Raw genomic sequence first — 13887 nt, 5'->3', positions numbered from 1 at the left:
AGTCACAAAATAGTAGCAAAATCGACAGAAAAATAATTACTCATCAACCTAGGTCAAGTTTATAAATGTTTAGGTAATAATGTACTTTCATAGGTAGGCGGATAGATACCAGGATAAAAATTCTTTTTTGTACGTAACTAATTTTGTGATTTTTTACTAGTTTAAGCGTACCTATATAAATGACAAAAAAATAATAATTAGATGAGTAGAAAATTTAACAATCCATAATTTCATATCCATACTAATATTATAAATCTGAAAGTATGTCTGTTTGTCGCGCTTTCACGCCAAAAATACTGAAACAATTAAATGAAATTTGATGTAGGTACCTTTTTTTTTGTCCGGGGTGAAACTCTCATGACATCAACCCACGCCGAGGGCACGGCGAGGGGATATGTCGGACTCCCACCGACTAAAAACACCCCGGGCCCCTTCAACTGCCTGAGCCAGAGCCACGGGATCGCTTGCGCATGCTTCAGCGCGACTCTGACCGGCCTATGTCCTTTTGGACTTCTTCTCGAAAGGTTGGTTTAAAAGCCAACCCCTCATTCCTTGTAAGAACGGACATGCAGGACGACACGTCTGTCTCCTTTTTGGCCTGTTAGCTGGTCGGATGGCAGGGTGCCCTCCCTGCCACCCGCAGGCCCGACCTTACGGTGGTCTGATGTAGGTACCTAGTACCCTGAGGAAGGACATCTAAGTAGATTACATTCTAACTGAAAAAAATTGTTGTAAGAGGGTTATGAAGGGACAAAGTTTATTTGAACCTTTTCAAATGGACAACATTAATGGCTTTTTAACTGCAAAAAAGGGTTGTAAGGGAGTAATGGGAGGTGCCCAATGAGCGATGGGTAAGCTAAGGGTAGGTAACGTTTAAAAACAACTTTTAAATAGATTTGAAACTGAAGAATGAATATAACATTTGTGCAAGTAGTCTTCGGGGCTAGCGTTGCCAGGTCGCCAAACCTAATAGCCGGACAGACCAGCCAGTTTGGCCGGACATTTGGTTAAAAAAGCCGGACACCCTATATTATTGAGGATTTAGACAATTTTTTTATGTAAAATCAGGTCTTTTTGTTTATTAAAATAAAAACAATTTCTCTTCGAGTTGCACAATAAAATTGAATTCAAGATAATTAAACATTTATGAACAAATAAGACATTTTTAACTAAAAAAAAAAAACAACTTCATCATTTTACTTATCGTAAAAAGCTTAACAAAAGCCGGACAAGACGGACACCGTTTATTTTAGCCGGACATGCAATCAAAAAGCCTATCTATGTCCGGCTTTATCCGGACGCTTGGCAACGCTATTCGGGGCACATTATGCTAGTGAAACCCCTGCGACACAAGCATTTGAAGAATTAAAATTTAGTCTTGAAATTTTCGTGAAAGTCCAGGGAAGGTTTAAACAGTAATGAAATATAGAAAGGTTGCAAAAAAATATAGGTATTTATGTCTGCATTGTTATCATCGACTGTTAGGCGGTACGTATACAGGGGAAACTTGTGTAATACATTTTACTAGCTGTTGCCCGCGACTTCGTCTACCTGGTTAGAAGATATAAGTTAGGAAATTCTGAATGGAAGCCCTCGAAGATGAATAATTTTTCCTGTTTTTTCCACATTTTCTATTGTAGCTTCGCTCCTATTATGCGCAGCGTGATGGTTTATAGCCTAAAACCTTGCTCGAAGAATGGTCTATTCAACACAAAAAGAATTTATCAATTTTAACCAGTAGTTCCTGAGATTAGCGCGTTTAGGCAAACAAACTCTTCAGCTTTATATATTAGTACTAGCTGTTGCCCGCGACTTCGTCCGCGTGGTTTGAAGAAATTGCGACTATAACTTGAGATTTAAACTATCCTATCTCTCAAGTTGGATCGAACTGCACATGGTGTGCGAATTTTATTATAATCGGTTAAGTGGTTTAGGAGTCCATTGAGGACAAACATTATGACACGAGATTAATATATATTAAGTTAGATAGAAGTATAGATGTATAAAATAAATGTAAGATATATACATATATGAAGATATTTTGTATTTTTTCCATAAACACAGTTACCGGAAGTTTTTTTCTTTATTGCAGTTACGTTGGGATCGTTCTCCCAAGGTCAGTGAATGTTGATTGTGACCAGTCACGGAACACTAGTTTTATGCTGAATAACTAGATCAGGTCTGTCAAACTGCAGACCGCCGGACCTATGTGAATTTATTTGTCGTGTTGGGGAGATTTTTAAAAACATTTTTTTTTTTTAAAACGAATTCTGACAAAGGAGGTTACTCAATTCGGCTGGATTTAGACTTTTTATGTTTTTTTAAAAAAAGTCGACTCCCACATTAATTAAGAAAGCGATATTGGTTTCATTGGTTAACTTACTGCATCACCATCATCCTATCCTTTTCCCAACTATGTTGGGGTTTGCTTCCAGTCTAACCAGATGCAGCTAAGTACCAGTGTTTTACAAGGAGCGACTGCCTATCTGACCTCCTCAACCCAGTTACAGACAACACGATACCCCTTGGTTAGACAGGTTGTCAGAATTTCAAGCTTCTGACTACCTGTAACGACTGTCAAAGATGTAGGAATAACAGCCGGGAACAATTTAACGTGCCTTCTGAAACACGGGTTAACTAACTAAATGTTATAGTGAAACAATAAAACCTCAAGGTTTTCTCAAGTATTACAAACCACTATACTTTCATTTATAATTGATTGCACATTATTCAGTCTTGCAAACCTAATAGCTATTGTTGGGGCAACATAATTTACTTATTAACACTTTCAGCTAATCTAGAACAAAATTTCATATATTTTACTGAAATATAGCCTTACGCAAAAATGTTTTTTGAAAGTTGGAATAACAAAATGCTTGAAATTCTATTTCATTGAAATTTCACGGAAATGGTTGAGGTCACCACGCAAAACTTAATTAAGTAAAACCCAACGTGTCGCGGGTTCGATCCTAGCACAGGACCAGCATTTGTGTGAGGCAAAATTTTCAAAATTTAAGTTTTTAATTAATACAGCATTTTCTTTTGAACATAAGTAAGTAACATCAAAAAGTTGACGGACCTGTTGGTCTAGTGGTTAGTGAACCTGACTGCTATACCGGAGGTCGTGGGTTCGATTCCCGCCCAGGACAAATGTTGTGTGATGAGCATGATCATTTGTTCTGGTGTCTGGGTTCAATTTATCTATAATATGTATGTATTTAGAAATATATAAGTAAGTTTATCAGTTGTCTGGTTACCATAACACAAACTCTGCTTAGCTTGGGATCAGATAACCGTGTGTGAGTTGTCCCATGATATAAAAAAAAAATAGTAAAGAAAAGATCTCTCATCAAAAATCCTTCTTTTGTGAATTCCAATTTCTAGCTATCACAGTTCATGAGATACAGTCTGGTGATGGACAGAGATACAAAAGGTGGTGCTAATGATACGAAAACCTTAACAAGAAATTGGTAAAACATTACATTTTAACTAAAATAAAAATACGACAAAAAATACAACGGTCTCCCAATCAGTGATAAGTAGACAGTTACAGTATCTATTTTATGAATAAAAAAAATACTAAAAATGGTGTTTTTTTCTAATACAGCTTCGTGACAGACGGATGGACAGCCATTCCTTATTAATAGGGTTCAATTATAACTTTTGAATACGGTTAACAAAATGGAGTGAATGAAAAGTTGTTATAACAACGCAATAAGGAAAGGGTTGAATATCGGAGACTTGTCAAACAACCTCGATTTTGAAAGTGAATGACCTTCATTCTGCATTCTTTGACAGACAATATTATTGCTTTGTTTTGTTTATTACTTACTGTCAAGTCAGACTGAATAAAAGTTTTTATATCTATCTCGTACAACGTTTTTTGATCCTTGATATTAAATCAGTAGCTGTTGCCCGCGACTTCGTCCGCGTGGTTAGAAGATATAAGTTATGATTTATACCTGCCCTGTTTTTTCCACATTTTCCATTGTATCTTCGCTCCTATTAGTCGCAGCGTAATGGTATATAGCCTAAAACCTTCCTCGATGAATGGTCTATTGAATACAAGTCTGTTCAATTTGAACCAGTTCTTCCTGAGATTAGCGCGTTCAAACAAACAAACTCTTCAGCTGTATATATTAGTAGGTATAGAGTACTATAGATTACTATAGATTTATTCTGCAAATAGGATAGATGTCATCACTTTTACATGTCATCTTTTAAGCTAGCTGGAGTCTGACTACCCTGAGAAGAAACGTCGAAACAATCTCAGGGGTCATCGCCTCTTGTAAAGTCCAGAAAATGGACGGATAGCCCAGAGGTCTCCACGCCAAACCCACTGTGCGCGACGTGTTAGTTCGATCCCCGCGTAGAACAAGCATTTGTGTGATCCACGAATGCTTGTGCTGAGTCTGGGTGTTCTGTGCATGTGAAACCCCAGCGATACAAGGATAAAATTCCTTAATGCGGGAGTCGTTTTAAAAAAAAAGTTTTGGTCCCACTTTACAGTCTTCTTTAGTTGTCAAATAAGTAGATACTATCTTTCTTCTAATATATAAAATTCCCGTGTCACGATGTTAGTTACCGTACTCCTCCGAAACGGCTTAACCGATTTTTACCAAATTTTATATGCGTATTCTGTAGGTCTGAGAATAGAACAACATCTATTTTTCATACCCCTAAGTGATAAGGGTTGCTGACACAAAAAAAAATATATTTTATTTTTTGGACGAAATTGTTTGTTTTTATTTTTTTTATAATGTGGCATTAAAACTACATACCACTAGAAAAAAAACTGCAAAACAATGTTTGCTGGGTCAGCTAGTAATATATAAGAACTGCTTTGTTATAAGAATGTTTTTAACTTCCTTGTCCACATTTACTTTAAATCAAATCAGCAAAGCCATACCGATCCGTCTTATCAGTAACCAAATCTGATTGATTTTGATAAGATTACCTTGTCCTTGTAAAAACAACAAATGAATTGGTTTCTTAATGAATTTTTGATTGTGGTAATTCAAAATACTGATTGTTATTTGTTTATTACCTATCCAAACACATAAAAATGTTAGTAAAAAAGTAAAGACGAAAATATCGCCAAACTTCAAAACAGCTTGTGTGGCGAAAATAGCGCTCTTTTCAATTCAAATTTTATCAAAATCGGTCCAGCCGTTTTTATAGTTGTAAATTGCATTGTCATCGGTTTTGAAGCTGCCCTGAAAATTGCAGAGTGCTAGCTTACAGGCCCTGCTAGCTTAAAATTGAGTTGCATAAATCAATCCGGAACGACAAACAAACAAACGAGAAAAGTGAGTGTATAAAAACGTGGGAAAATCAAGTTTAATCAATGGTTACAAAGTCATAAATCTGAAAGGAGACGTTATTTTTTTAATAATGTAAATAATCGCACGCCATATTGAAGAACACTTGCCTTATTATATCTCAGATATTAATCATAGACAACAGATTAAAAGAAGTTTATTTTTTTAAATAATGGCGGTATTTTAGATATCAATAACTATAATTAGATATAGATCAATCCATTGAGAATTATTAATTGCACGTCATACAGTCACCGTAGTATTAGATATTTAATATCGGATAAACATATATACGGTGATTTTTTAGTCGTCTTACAAAAGCAGCCCACTTCATGTATCCGACGTAAATTACCCCTGGGCGCGATTATTATTTTTTTATCATCAACTAAGATAATAAGTACGAAGAAAATTAAAAAAGAGAAATCTGAAATATACTCTTAAAAATGATAAAAAAGCCGCCGCCCGCGCCCCTCGCCATTGTTACAAGGCTCGGACCGCGCTCGCAACAGAGCTGTGTTTCTAAAAAACTACGAATTGCATTATAATATTGAATAAAAATTGCATTTTAAATTTATTAAAATCTCATAAATAGCAATTTTTTATCATGAACGTGTTCTAGTCATTGGATACATGACTGCTTTTGTAAGACGACTAAAAAATCACCGTGTATATGTTTTGTACATTTATTTTTTAAAGAGTCCTAACTTATGGAATTTCTTGCCGGTTCTTCTCCATAAGAATGACATTTTGGAACCGCGCACCTAGGCTCAATATTGTAACGTTTTGAAAGTGCCTGGAAAACGGCCTATTTGAAGTAAAAACTTCTGATTTTGATTTGGATTCTTATGAAACAGCTGTATATTAACCGGAGTCCTTAAGACCGCCATTGTACCATTACTGTATGCTATTAATTTCACTGATTTTCCCCCGTTTAATACACTCACTTTTCATGTTTGTGTGTCGTTCCGGTTGGATTTTTGCAACTCAATTTTGAGGCACTTCCCGATAAGCTAGAAGGCTGAAATTTTCAGGGTGACTTCAAACCCGATGACAATGCAATTTACAGTTATAAAAGCGGCTGGACCGGTTTTGATAAAATTTTAACGGAGTGTCATTTGAAAACGTGGGACATTCATTCATTCAATTACAAATCAAAGTACGCAAAACCTCTGCCGCCTACACAATAAAAACAATTGCATTTGTCTATGGTCAATTTACATTAAATTTGCAGCACTTAGATAATTGTATTATCTATGAATGACGTCATTTCCGCTTCCGTTGATAAATGGTATTGTAATTGATTTGTCGTTTGCTAATTAAATTAATTGCGTGTTGGCATACTTAAGAGTAATTAATATGACTAAATAGTAATATTAGCAACATATTTCAGATAGGCGTGTTATTGTTATTTAGTTAGTTGCGTCGTTTCTTCTTCACAGCTAGAGCACTTAGGAAGTGGTGAAGGGTGGGCGATACGGGGAGCTGTTTGTGTAACTTTGACGTCAATAAGTGCTATTCTGTAGCCTATCTTGAATAAACGCCTTGATTTGGTGATACCCACTGTTGGGCACAGGTCTCTTGCCGTATAAACCACGCTAGATCGCTGCTGGCGAATTCCGATTCTAATACTGGCCTGTTGGTCTAGTGGTTAGTGATCTTGACAGCCATACAGAAGGTCTTGGGATCGATTCTCACGCAGAACGATATTTTGTGTGACGAGCACGATCATTTGTTACGAGTCTGCGAATCGATCTACTTATAACGTAGCAAAAAAGTAATAGCATAATAGTATAATAGTTTTACCCTTTACCCAGAGAAATCCTCACTTCGCCCTGGGGAAGGTGGAGAGATGTCCGGCACATCTCTCCACCTTCCCCAGGGCGGCTAAAAACACCGGAGTGCTTCACCCTTCCCTTGTGCCTGAGACCACGCGAGGCAAACTACCGCGATCCCAGGCAAATTAATTTGTAGTCCATAATCTAATAATAGGCTAACACAGGTCCGTAGAAAATGGCACGAGAAAGGGGAGGCCTATGCCCAGCAGTATAATATAATATATATAATATGCGGACAACATCACATACATTGTTCTGAACCCAAAGTAAGTTGCTAAAGCACTTGTGTTATGGAATTCAGATACAACGAAGATACCACAAACACCCAGACCCGAGGCAATGTAGAAATAAGAATTTTTACATTGATCCGACCGGGGATCGACCCGGGACCTCAGAGCTGGCGACACCTTGAAACCAGTGCGTACGCCACTCGACCACGGAGGTCGTCAAAATGGATGATGATGAATCTAATAATGAACGGGATTGTTAAGACATGTAAAGCTTCTAGAAGTACAAGCTATGGGAAAGCTTATCAAACCTGTAGCAGATCACCAGGGCCCCAATTCTGCTATTTACAATGGCCGATGAATTAATGGAAATTGGCTTAAAATGACACTTTTCGAATTCAATTAAGCATTCTTTCTACACAATAATTGGAAATTTTGTGTGGGACGATACACTCAAGGTCAATACAATTAAGTTCCAATTATTGTATTGGCAAAATGCTTAAGAGGAGTTGAGGAGGTCAGATAGGCAGTCGCTCTTTGTAAAGCACTGGTACTTAGCTGAAACCGGTTGGACTGGAAGCCGACCACAATATAGTTGGGAAAAGGCTAGGCCGATGATGATGCTTAAGAGAAGAGGGATAATTTCGAATTTAATCCAATTGCCATTCCTTCATCGGCCGTTGTAAATAGCAGAATCACGGTCCTGGAAGCAGCGGCGGCCTTACCCATTGCGAGGCCCCGGGCGGAGGGTCTTAACAAAATGATCTGCGTACTTTAGACTGTGTTAGGTAGGAATTAGTTAACTATCTAACTTTAGTTTTCAGTCTGCCCTGTCTGACCATGATACCTTCAAAGATGTCGAAACGTCGCGAACTAAAATCTAAAATTAAACCGCGATAAAATCCGTAAATGTAGTTTCATTTCAATGTCTAACATTCGCGTAAACCTAAGAAACCACTAAATCAAACTTTATTTTAATTTGCCGCTATGTTTTAACCTCCAAGTGTTAAATTAAATAAATATAGTTCAAAAAATTTAGGGGTCCGAGGCCCCGGGCGTTTGCCCCGTTCGCCACCCCCTAAGGCCGCCACTGCCTGGTAGATACATGAGTGGAATAGCTTACAGAGCAATCCAACGATATTAGGGCAATTAAATCAAACAAAATTGAACATTATAAGTACTTAAGTATTGACCGATATAAGAAGGACAAAAATCTTCAAATTATCTTATAATCATAATTGTTTTGATAACTTTGTATCGATAAAACATAACATTTCTCAATATTGAAACTGCACTTCAGACAAAATGATAAAGAAAGTTGTTTTTTTTTAAGTGACTCCCGCAGTAAGGAATTTAAACCTTGTGTCTTGAGTTTCACAAACATTCAAGTCACATGCACAAAGACACCCAGACTCAGAACAAGCATTCGAGGATCACCACGCTAAACCCACGTGTTAGTTCGATCCCCGCTTAGGACAAGCATTGTGTGATCCACGAATGCTTGTCCTGAGTCTGGATGTCTTGTGCATGTGATTTGTATGTTTGTGAACACGCCTGCGACACAAGGATTAAATTCCTTCGTGGGGGAGTCTCACAACCAGTCTAACCAAGGGGTATCGTGTTGCCCAGGTAACTAACTGGGTTGAGGAGGTCAGATAGGCAGTCGCTCCTTGTAAAACACTAGTACTTAGCTGAATCCGGTTAGACTGGAAGCCGACCCCAACATTGTTGGGAAAAGGCTAGGGTGATGATGAGTGGAGGAGTCGTTTTGCTTAAAGAAAACAGGGAAGAAAAATAAAAGAAGAGAACCAATACCTTGCGCGCAATGGGCTTAGCGTGATGACCTGTGCCACTCGACTATCCGTGCATTCAGGGTGGCTACTCACTTCTCAAAACGACGTCCAATATAATTATATTAATTTGCTACAATATACATAAAGTTAACCGGTATTTTTTTATTGAAACAGCAGTGACCTTGACAGAGCGACATCGTTACAGTTTCAACGAATATTGATAACGTTTATACCTAATAGGTATTATCAGTACATCATTCACGATATTAAATATATCGGACTATGTGTACATAAATAAAAAAGAATACGAAGAACAAAGTCAAAATAAAAACTTCATTCATGAAAAATGAATGCCCTATTTCGTCACGAAAAATGAACTAACACAGCACCCTGTATTGCGCACCCTTCATCGCTTCCTAAGTCTCCATCACAATAAATTGACGTTTTAATTGAAAGAGTTTTTTTCTTTTAAATAAACCCCAACTACTCCAGAAATTTCTTTTCGAAAACATTACCTCTAAGATATAAGAATAGTTTAAGAAGTAGGAATTTACCTACCTAATCCATGTATTGCGGGTCCACAAACATTCAAATCACATGCACATAGAGACCCAAACTAAGGACCTGGGCCCCGATTCTGCTATTTTACAACGGCCAATGAATGAATGGCAATTGGATTAAATTTGAAATTATTCCTATTCTCTTAAGCATTTTGCCAATAAAATAATTGGAACTTCGTTGCATTGATCTTGAATGTACCGTCCCGCACTGAATTTCCAATTATTGTGCAGAAAAATGCTTAAGAGAATACGAAAATTGTCATTTTAAGTCAAATTTCATTCCTTCATCGGCCATTGTAAATAGCAGAATTTGGGCTCAACATTCGTGGATCACACAAATGATCAGAACGCAGAAAAAATCCGCTGGTTTCAATCGTTAAGAGTCTGGCCTACGTCCTCACCATCTCCAGAGCGAAGGAACATCACGAGAAATAACAAGGGTCAAAAAAATTATTAAATTGTAGAGCTTAGGTAATAGGTCACTTAAATCTTTCAGTTCAAAATTATTGTATAGATCGTAACAATAGTTGACGTTTAAATGTCAGGGACGTTACTCGAAGTAAAGTAAAAGGACTCATCGCACAAGCATGTCGCAATACTGCTGAGGTATCGTTGGTGCATCACTTGTATAATGCAATACTCGACAAAATATTAACTGTAGGGATTCTATCATTTCTCAAATAACTTGTTTTATCATCAAATCAAATCAAACGCGGACGAAGTCGCGGGCAACAGCTAGTCATCATATAATTCTGGACCCCAATTCCGCTTTTGACAATTGCCGGAATTGTAAATGGCGGAATTACCAGCCACTGCTATTAGGTTTAGGCTTTTTTTCGCCACATTTTTCAGTCTTGCTGTTACGGGACCATCCAAAGGTGTTATCAACCGACTTTAAGAAGGCGTCGTTGTTGATTATTTTTTCATTTAACGTGTTCTATTCTACGTCATTAGTTTGCATTATTTTGTTGCTAAAATATTACTTATCAACTAAATACGGTATCATCATATAAACGAAGAATCATAAGACAAAGCGAGTAAGTTAAGGTAGGAAAAATACATAAGCATGAATCCTTTCGCTCTTCACAATAAGTACCTACATTCTTTAACTATAACCTATAAACCTTGATTAATATCTAACACTAGCTGTTGCCCGCGACTTCGTCCCCGTGGGTAGAAGATATAAGTTATGATTTATACCCGTCCTGTTTTTTTTCACATTTTCCATTGTATCTTCGCTCCTATTAGTCGCAGCGTGATGGTTCATAGCCTAAAGCCTTCCTCGATGAATGGTCTATTCAACACAAAAATAATATTTCAATTTGGACCAGTAGTTCCTGAGATTAGCGCGTTCAAACAAACAAACAAGCAATCAAACAAACTCTGCGGCTTTGTATATTAGTATAGATAGAAGTATAGATTCCATGAAACGAATAAAACACAACCTCATTTGCAATCGCGTCATCCTTTAGTTAGTCTATGCTCTTTAAAAACACTTTCGCGCCGTTTTAAATGTCACATGTCAATGGCGGAAAATGTCAAGGTCAATTGACGATCTTTTAAAACTTTATGACTTTTAATAATGGATTCGTCGCGTATCAGACAAAGAGTTATATAAATTCATTATGCGTATGCGTATTTTAAATTGTTTTATTTTAATGTATCCTGGTTGGTACAAGATACCGTTAAATAATTATATATTTTCCATCGCTTTGTAATTTTTATAAACGGTTACAATTTGTATCTCATTTAATAAAACACTTGGGACACAGGTCCGACCTGAGTGACATTCAAGAACACTGAAAAATAAATTTTCATCATTCTTCCTCCATCTATGTAGGGATTTTTGGGCATTATTTTAGTACAAATAAAAAGCCATTGTCAACATTTGTACCTTTATATTAACATGCCCATCATCATCATGCATCCCTAATCCTCCCACAACTGGGCATAGATCTCACTTTTTTATTCATCTAATTTTTACAGTTCTTTATATTATATTTTCTACGATTATGTGCAATCCGTTCCGTCAAAACATTGGCCATACACTACAAATATTTGTCCAAACATTGGTTCAAACTTGCCGGCGAGAGAACGTGCTTAGAATCTAACCAAGCCTTCGCAAAGGGCAATAAACCTTAAGTTATGCAGAACTTGTTGTTTGCATTGAAGTAATAATGTGGGAGTTACCTTTCTAAGTTTCGTTTAAGGTAAAAGGAACTAATAAATCGAAAACAAAACGTTTTTATTTCAATAAAAGTGTAGAACCTCTTTTAAGCACTTTTGAAACGTGAATGATTCTATTTTTTTGAAGTCTGTCTACGATGAAACCTCTACAGGTTTTTTTAGTTTCCGTTTTCCTAAATTGTAAAAAAATCGAAATTCATTTCAGTTGGTAGGTTCATAGATTTGTTGACTACCAATTTTGTTTAGCCTGTCTATACGGTTTGCCCCCAGTTTCTCGGGTCCCCCTCGCACTTGACAGTATTTTTTATTATTTCAATTATTCAAAGAGGTTTATTATATTTCTTTTTTAAAGTTAAATATTGTTGCTACTTAGTTTACTTTAGTTTCTTTTGCTTTTATCAATATTTAGACTAAATTAGTTTCTCACGTTTCAAAGCCTTTTAAGGTGTCATGGTCACAACATTAATCTTTTTTTTTTATTAAAGTTGGGGGAATATTGACGTGTATTGTCTATGGTACGCCTTTAAAAAGTAAAATGCGGAACCGGAAATAGATAAAGGTGAAATTGGAATGACGTAACACTTTTTTTTACTTAGTTAAAGTGTTGTGAATTTACTGTCTTTAAAATATCTATATTTTGTAATGAGATTAGCTTCTGAATTCTATGCTTTATATATCCTATAAATTACACCAATACAATTTAACGTATCTTCCGAAATACGGAGGAACTCGTTATGGTCACCCATCCATGGACCGACCGTATCAAGTGTAGCTTAACCTGTGCTTAATCAACTTGTGCATTTGTAGCTTAACCGCGAGCTCTTCTTTTAATAAGATGTCTTCCAACAAAACTGCAAACAGCAATAAAAATATATAATTATAAATATCTAAGTAGGTCACAGTCATTGAAAACAAAAGTTCCCCGAAACTGTCATCACTATAATATGTTCTAATAATAAAACAATCAATTCATCATCGGCCTAGCCTTTTCCCAACTATGTTGGGGTCGGTTTCCAGTCTAACCGGATTCAGCTAAGTACCAGTGTTTTACAAGGAGCGACTGCCTATATGACCTCCTCAACCCAGTTACCTGGGCAACAGGATACCACTTGGTTAGACTGGTTGTCAGACTTTTAAGATTCTGACTACCTGTAACGACTGTCAAAGTTGTAGGAATACAGTAGTTACCCACAATTTAACGTGCCTTCCGAAACACGGAGGAACTCGTTATGACACCTATCTACGGACCAACTGCGTCAAGCGTAGCTTCACCTGTGATCGAATCACTTATTCGGTTATAGCTAAGCCACGAGCTCGAATAAAACAATCAATTAACTGGCAATAAATTCTTATCTTTTACTGGCCTTTGTATCCGGCTTTGCCTTCCTGGATGTCTGCTACAGCTGTTTACATTACCCTTCTTTTACGAAGTCGGATAACAGGGCCCCGATTCTGCAATTTACAACGGCCGATGAATGCCAAATGGATTAAATTGGTTCTGTTTTTATTATTGTCAGCATTTTTCTAACACAATAATTGAACATTAAGTAAAACAATGAATTTTTAAATATTGTGTTGGCAAAATGCTTAAAAGAATCGGAATAGTTTCAAATTTAATCCAATTGTCATTCATTCATCGGCCATTGTAAATAGCAGAATCGGGGCCCAGGACACTATGCGTGTAAGCCAGATCGTCCGAAAGAGTAACCATGGCGGAAAACGTCAAAGGAATGAGCTTAAGTGGATTTTAGACGAACTTTGACAATACTTACCGCTCAACCCTACGTTGGAGGGAGTTTTTTGATGATTTCCCATCCGGAAAAACAAGACAGTGTATACTTTTAGCAATCTTAACAGCAAATCTATAGATACTTTGAAAGGAGGTGTTAATCTCAGCTAACACCCTGAGACAGTTATTTCACATTGGACAAAGCCGGTTCATCCAATCCGAGATACTGTGACAA

This window comes from Trichoplusia ni, chromosome 3 (genome assembly GCF_003590095.1).
Source record: "Trichoplusia ni isolate ovarian cell line Hi5 chromosome 3, tn1, whole genome shotgun sequence".
NCBI lineage: Eukaryota > Metazoa > Arthropoda > Insecta > Lepidoptera > Noctuidae > Trichoplusia > Trichoplusia ni.
This window is presented reverse-complemented; position numbering follows the sequence as displayed.